Consider the following 8,529-nt stretch of genomic DNA (forward strand, 5'->3'; position numbering starts at 1 on the left):
CTCATAACCATCATTGCGGCCGCCATTAATTTAAACTTGATGAGCATTTCATAAGCTTCGCTTCTTGACTTCTTATCCTTTCCCTTTCACGTTGGAATGAAGAGTCTAAATGACTATGTTTTCGGTACTTCTTGTGGGCCCTTTTCTTTAGCCTTCTTTCCCTGGTATCGTATCACTTCCATCATGTAATCAGACATAGATCTTCTTTTTCTTATAACAGCTCTTTGCCTCCCTTTGCTTCACGATCCTTTTGCTTTACAAATGGCTTCAAGCTTTTGTTCCCATTTCAAATGAGCTTTTTTCTTTTCGCATGAACTTCTTACTATCCATTTGGATACAAAACAAAAGCTAAACAATTGCATGTTTGTAAGATGATGATTTGGAAGTGCATCTCATAAAAGAGAACTAAACAATGTTAGTTTTTTCGCCATCAAGAAGAAGTTTTACAATGAAAAGGAATCAATACATTATCATGTGTCAATTCAGAAAAGTATATGTATTAGAGATCTGAATGATCACATCGGCCTTTCTTTCTCTCTTCTTATAAAGATGATCACTCATCTTCTAGATGCCTCTGAGACTCTGGGGGCAACACTTTTACTTATGAGAATCATATTATTTAGAATTACAAAACAGCTTGTTACCCATTACGTTGTTTTATTTGAGAAGAAAGGATGTAAGATTTGGAATCTCTAAATGAATAAAGACATTAAATAGTACCAACCTCAACTCGAAGTATATGTTTGTCCGTCCAGCGTTGTCTTTCTCAACATAACCTGTCTAACCCTTTTCAAAGTGGAAATGTCCCAGTTATCTTAGTCTTTTCCCACCCAACCATTCCGTGCTCACTTTCCCAACTGCAAAAGAATCAGTATTTCAAGTTCAATGTTGAAAGGCTAATATTCTTAGCTAACGACAATAGAGACTCAAACCGATCCCAACCAAATAAGTTTACAAAACAAACTTTACACGGTTCAAGAGTGCGAGCTCAGAAAGAGAGCTTAAGTTACATCGCTAAATTAAGCTCCCTCCCACCAACTTCATTGTGCAGAAAGTAGTTTCATTTCTAATTATACTTTTCATGATAGAATATGTCTCAGCTCAAATGTAACTAAACAAACTTTTTCACACTCATAGATAATGATTTGTACATTTTGGAAAAATGTATATTAAATTATGCCAGAGATAATTGATTACCAAAAAAAGACAGAGGCAAGTATTAATGTAAACCACTACTCAAATTTCACCGGACAAATTGAAAACCAGGAGGCAATTGAGAAACAATGGAAAAAAATACATAATGTCGAAATACTAAGAAGCCTTCTCAAAGTAGGATAAAAAAGATTTGAAAATAAATAAAGATAAGGAAAAGGAAGTCATCTACACACACTTGATCAATAGAGTGTCGCCCATTACCTAACTATTTTGTGGAATCACTCCACTTGCAAAAATATATAGCAATCCACCTTGAACTTGTTATTTCACCATAAACTAATCCATATACTCGAGTCCCTCTCAAGCACTCGATGCTTTTTGCACCCATTCCCCGGGTGCCCAATCACCGGCCTTCATGGACATGTATAGGCGTAGTAATCATCCCTCCCCACCCCAACCCTTCAATTTGCTTCCGACAAACATGGTCAAGTGTTTCCCAACAATTTCTCCTAGTTTAATTTCATTTTTTCACCATCAGATAAAACAAAGAAAAAGATGTAAAATTAAATGAAAACAAACCTGCAATGACAACACCCCAAATAGAACTTCCGAATTTCAAGAAAGTAGGATAACGATTAAAAGAGATGAAAAGAAAACCATGCCTTTAAAATATGTGAGGCACAAAATAAAATTAGAGAGTGCTAAAAAATTTAACTAACCCTATCAAGTTACCTATTCAATAGATAATATACATGAAATTAAGTAGGCATAATCTGATGATTTTGAAAACTTCATTAGGGAAGAGATGAAGTTGAGCTACTTGGCTCAGAGTTGATTTCAACCCGACAGCTTGGCCCCTCAATCTTGGTATTAGCCTTAATCTATGTTGTTTTCTTCACTTTCGCCAAGAGTAGAGAAGGAAGCTTCTTCAAAAAGTGCTCATTGTTGGACTTGGAGTTCCTAAAAAAGCATGCTTCATTTTTGAGGTGGGGTTTCCATTTTAAGTGGGGAGACATCTATCGCAGTTTTTCTCCACTTTACTTTTAAGTGGTTGACCGAGTTTTTTTTTCTACTTTTTCTTAATCCATCCTCGATTTCTCGTGAGTAAAAAGGGTACTTAAAAATTAGCCCCACGGACACCCGAGAGAGCAGGAAAAGGGACTGCTATTATATATATATAAAGATTCTAACACTTCTAATTAAAACTGGGAATTTCTCCCTATTGAAAAGGGAAAATCTAGCCTATCTAATTAAAACATGAATTATTCTCCTATTAAAACAGATATCTCTCCCAATTGAAAAACGGGTTTTTAAAATTTAATTAAAACTTCATTTAAAACAATTTGTTATAAAATTAAAACGGTAGTCCCAATTTTCTAAAAAAAAAAAAAAAACTAAATGTTTTCAAAAGAGTCGGTATATGCATGGGCCTACAAGCTAGTCTTTAATATTAAAGCTTCCACAAAAGGTATTTTTCAAGCTCTCTATTAAAATTCCACGCCATCAACTTAATAATTAACTTAAAACAGTGGAAACCTCTTTTCCTTTTAGAATCCAACTTCAAACGGGAATCTCCTTTCCTTTTAAAACCAAAACTCAAATAGTAAGATAAAAACTCTTTATTTTCAAATTAAAATGGATTCCTCCCCTAATTAAAAAAACATGGGTTCTTAAAACTTAATTAAAACAATTTGTTAAGAAATTAAAAGCGGTTTTTAAGACGGATTAAAACAATTTGTTAGAAAATTAAAATAGGTTAGCTTATGAAAACAAGAATCACGATTTGTTATGATTGTTGAGCACATTTTAAAAGAGTCAAGACGTATGCACGTGTCTACTTTTAGTTATAGCTATACCCTCTTCACTCTATTTTTTCATTTTTCACAGAGTCTCCAATTTGTTGTAAACTCTAATAATAATTACGGAAAAAATCCAAATCCAAATCCTTAGATATATATTATAGCTATACCCCTCACCAATTTATTTTTGGAGCACTCATATAGACTTCAGTTTTTTTCTAAACTCTATTACTAATTACTTAACAAGTAGGATATAAATAAAGAACCAATCCCATCTAAAGTTTCATAGAGTCTCCAACTTTTCTAAGCAATATTGCTAATTATGGAAAAAAAATAGACAAAAACTAAATTGCTAAAAAACAATAGTTTCAGCTAAAAAAACGATTTTCCTAAAAACTCTTACACCGCAGAAAGAATAGTTTTTCACACTAATATCGTGAAGTTTAACATAACAAAGTTTCTTTTAGAAAAAATGACAATGAAACTATGAAAGAACAAAGGAAAAAATAAATGGAGTTGCTTTGAACATTTACTTTATGCATTTGTTAACCACACATGTGAATGAGAAAAAGGAAAAAAATGTAAACTAATCATAAAATAAGTAACAAGACAAAGTGTACACCTAAAACAAATAAAATTGTATTGTATGCAATATATATATGGGCCCTAACAAATAAAGTTTGATCAATTTTATGTGTCATCCAGCTCGTGGGATTTAGACATTTAGTCATAGTTAAGGATTTCAAAAACTACAATTTCAAAGAACAATAATTACGACTTATTCCAATTAAATTTTGAATTTTATAATTTCCAATTTTAGCGAATAACGAGAATCAATTAAAAGAAGACGTTGGCTTTAAATAAATTATATAACTATTGATTTTTTTTTTAATCAAGTTTTGGGGTTACTGCACCCTGCTCATTAATTAACGCCTCAAATACAAGTGTCCCGCTTTGTCCTCACCCACAATGTCTTGAGTCTAGCTTCAAAGGTACAAAGTAGTTGCAAGCCACTATAAATCTCAAGAGCTACCAAGTAATCACGTCCTGACATTCTCTCAAACGGAATGAAATCCACCTTTTGCATCCTAGAAACAACATCTTTGATGGCCGCATGGATGTCCCAGCAGTACCAAGGCGCTAGTTCCTTTCCCATCAAGATTTGAATTGCATTCATGGAGTTAGAAGCAACTAATTTTTTTTGTTTGGATCAAGTCGCAACCAAGTAATCCTTCATAAATGGCTTTCATCTCTTGATATAACACTGACCTAGTTCCTCCTAAGCCAGTGTACACAAGAAGTACTTCTCCATTAGAGTCTCTGATAAGACCTCCAGTACTAGTGTGGTGACTCATCAATGCTGAAGCATCCGAGTTGAGCTTTGGAAGGTCCACTTTGGAGTTTGGGTCCATATGCAACTGGATTAAATGCATTGTTTGTAGGAAGCCTCGATGCCAAGCCTGTCCAAGAGGGACTTTGCATCTGGATTGAGCTTCACCTAAATTAAAAGCTCTTGCAGATAGACCTTCATGGTGTTCATGAGATTGGTATAGACAATTGGCCATGGCAGTGATTTATGTTCAAAGCGCCTCTCGTTCCTCTCATTCCAAATGAAGCTTATAGTAGCACAAGCAAAGCTTCGATAATCTCATTGTCTTTGAAGTTAGAGCTGGCTACAGATGCTCATGATATGGTGCCACTCACTGTTTGAGCTCAAAATTGATGCATTGCCTTCAACATAGATTTGACGCAGCTCCAAATGTACATAGAGTATTGGCAATCAAAGAAGAGATGATGTGAGTTCTCCTAGCCATGTTACACAAACAACAAACAGGAATGAAGGACTCTTTTTAATCAGCCTATCTTGAGTGGGAAGACTATTGTGAAGTAATTGCCAAGCAGTGAAGGAATGCTTGGGCATGACAAGTTTACACCCTGCACAAAGGTTGAACCAAATCACTTTCTCTCTAGGATTCTTATAGCTTCATAAGTCTAACTTGGAGGAGAATAGTTCATAGGAACTTGGAGTCCAAATAATCTTGTCTTCATGTAGGAAATCATTTGATATTTGTACCTTAATCATGTTTTAAAGAGGTCCCAGTGGAAGAGACATAACATGATCATTCCAGGACCCCGCAGAGAGCAAAGAGCTGACTTTAGCATCAAGAGGCACATGCAAAAGATTTCTAGCTTCAGGCATGTCAATAAGCAAAGTCTCAGAGCACCATGGGTCATACCAGACATGAGTGTTTTCTCCATTGGAGATGTTGTATTTAATGAACCTCTTAGCATCATCCCTAGACTTCAAAATATTGCGCCATACCCATGAACAGTCTTTAGGGGCTTTGAGGTGCTAGAAAAATTGATGTTTAATATGGTTGTGCCATGTCCATGTTGTCCAGAGAGAGTTTTCTTTAGACACTAGTTTGAAAACCAGCCCCGCATATGTTGTTGCTTTGTTCCAGAGCCTAAGATTCATGATGCCAAGCCCACCTTCTTTCTTACTCATTGTAGTTCTGGCCCTACTTGCATGGTGCATGCTTCCTTCCATTTTAGGCCCACTCCATAGAAATCTATTACATATTCTTGTGACCTTATCAAGGATAGAAAATGGCAAAATAAAGGTTCTAGCCCAGTATACATGAAAGGATGAGAGAACCGAGTGAATTAATTCAAGTCTGCCAGCATAAGAAAGACACCTTGACTTCCAATTTTGAATACGGTTAGTAACCTTTTCAATGAGATGATGGCATACCCTTATGCCAAACCGAGAAGAAATAAGAGGTAGCCCAAGGTAAGTGACAGTGTATCGAAAGCAAGGTTAACCTCTATGATGTTAGCCAGGAATTGACTTTCTTCAAGATTCAATCCTCCAGTGATGAGAGTAGTTTTGGAGTTGTTAATATTAAGACCAGTTACTTGAGCAAAGGTGTTTCGGATCACCTTAATAGTGAGCATAGACTGCATATCTCCCTTGAAGAAGAGAGGGAGATCACCAACAAAGCAGACATTGATTGTGTTTGTCCGCTTGCATTTGGGATGAGCATTGATCATTCTGGAATTGAGCCCCTCTTTCAATAGTATACTAAAGATTTTCATGATGAGCACAAAAAGGTAAAGGGACATAGGGTCACTTTGTCGTAATCCTCTCTTGCCTTTGAAGAAGCCTTTAGGAGAGTCATTCACAAGAATGGAGTAATAAGGTGTGGAGTAACACATTTTGATCCATTGCACCATAGGTTGTGGAAAGTTGAGACAGAGGAGAAGGCTCTCAGTGGCAGTCCAACTGACAGTGTTAAAGGCCTTGCTAATGTCAACCTTCAAGGAACATTTAGGGGAGATGCCTTTTCTGTTATATTTTCTCATAAGCTCATTTTAAATCAACAGATTGTCTTGTATGGATCTCTCAGGAATGAAAGCAGCTTGATTCAAGTTGATTAAAGAGTGCATAAGAGGCTTCATTCTCTTGGTAAGCATTTTTGTAATGCACTTGTAGATGGTATTACAGTAGGCAATAGGCTTGTAGTCCGATGTCTTTGAAGGATTGAGGATTTTAGGTATCAAACATAAGAAAGCAGAGTTTATACCATTAGGGACAAAATTGGAGCGCATCATAAACATAATGGCTTTAGTGAAATCCTCCCCAACCACATTCCAACTAAACTTGAAGAAGTGAGCTGTGTAGCCGTCTGGCCTAGGGGCTTTATAATTATCCATATCAAAGAGTGCATCTTTGATATCTTCTTAAGAGAATGTTGTAACAAGTAGGGTTGCTTCTTGATAAGCACCCAAAAGTGTATTATGAAACCCCATTGAGACATATAAATTTGGTTAATTATGTGTTTAATAATCATGAAATAAATATGTTTTCATACTTTTGCAGGTATTCGCAGTAAACATGGAAATATTATTTAAACCTGCGATAAAGCACGGGGAACAACGTATATATGAATTCTTCCAAATCCGCACAGAAGCATCAAACTTCCAAAGCTCCTACCTCTTGAACCAGGACTCCGAATGCGACAAGTTAGCTTTCGCACAATCATGCGATGAACTCTACGATAGACGGAAGTTGTAAAATTGCCCAAAGACCGAACTTAATCGACTGCACATAGGACCCATTATGCGGGCCCGCAAGATTGGATGAGTCATCAATCATGGAGCATGTCAAGACAAAAATGACAAATTATTGGTGCAAAGTTGACACCTTGCATGTAATTAATTAGATTAGGTGTTAATAGTGAAAAAAAAAAAGCAAGGTGTCACTTTGTTTTAATGTGGTGGATAAAAATGAAGTAAATGTGGTTTGATGTTTCACGTGGGAGGAAATGAGATTTCTCTCAAATGGAGAAGAAAACAAAACAAGGAGGGACACTCCATTTACTCCCTTGACTTTTTTTCCTTACCTTGTATTATTTTAGTTCCTTAGTCATTTTTATTATTTAGTTTTTAGTTTTGTAAGAAATAGCTTGTAATAGTTTTAATGGAGGAAACTTGGGTTTTCTTCTAGTGAAATAAATCAAAAGCAAGTGAGTTTAGATAGTTAGTCTTCTTCTTCCTTTTTCTCTCTCTCTTTTTGTTACTTTCTAACTTGTAATCCTTTATCCCAAGGATCATGAGCTAACTTCCCTTTTTGGGGAGTTAATAAAACTCATGTGAGGGAAAATGTTTGTTGTTGGTTTGGTAAGTTGTTTAGGAAGAACAACTAGACCTACATCCTATCCCAAAATGATAGTTGGTGTAGTGTCTAGTTAGGGATCAAAGTGATGAGCTTAGAGATAAGTCATTGCTTTGGTTCCATTCTTGCTAGCATGTATGAGCTTAGAGATGAGCCATACATGTTAGGGATCAGTTTTCTTCTATTAGGACTTGTCTATGAGTTCTAGGAAGAATAAAATGAACTTATTAAAATCAACAACAAAAGTTATCTTCACATGAGGAGGATTAACTCTCCACCTTTTCTTTTAGTAAATTTTATTGTGTCTTAGTTGTATAATTTTGAAACTTAATGTTTTTTAATGTTTGTGTAGTAAAGAAACCTAGTATTAGTATTAAACTTACTCACTAGTTCCCTAAGAATAAAACCAAGTTGTAGTTTGTCCTAGACTTTAGGTTGGTTCAATCCTTACTTTAACTTTACTTAACACTAAGATCGTGAGTAAGGAAACTTTGAATTCGCATTTTTCGCCAAATTAGAGAGTCAATAACTAACGTGGTAGAAAGAGGAATATCAAAATGGCGTCGCGGCTGTTCTAAAGGCATAGGACTTGTGCTCTGATTGAAGTTGCATCGGGGGGAACCCCCACTCTCTTCCTTTCTTCCTTTTCATTTCTTTCTTACGTTTTTGGTTTATTTTCACATTTTGTCTCGCAAAAGACCTGATCACTCATGGATGTTTTGCTGTACTTCCAGGTACCAAAAGTTAGGACTGGGAAAGTACACCGCAGCGCATTATAAGAGTTCTGCGGAAAAGTTGAACTCATTGTGGCATAATTGACACGCGTGCGCGTGGCTGGACTCGCGTCCGCTAGTGTAACTCGCGTCCGCGGGTCACTTTGCTCATTTGCTGCTCATC

The sequence above is a fragment of the Coptis chinensis genome, unplaced genomic scaffold (assembly GCF_015680905.1).
Source record: "Coptis chinensis isolate HL-2020 unplaced genomic scaffold, ASM1568090v1 utg273_pilon_pilon, whole genome shotgun sequence".
Classification (NCBI taxonomy): domain Eukaryota; kingdom Viridiplantae; phylum Streptophyta; class Magnoliopsida; order Ranunculales; family Ranunculaceae; genus Coptis; species Coptis chinensis.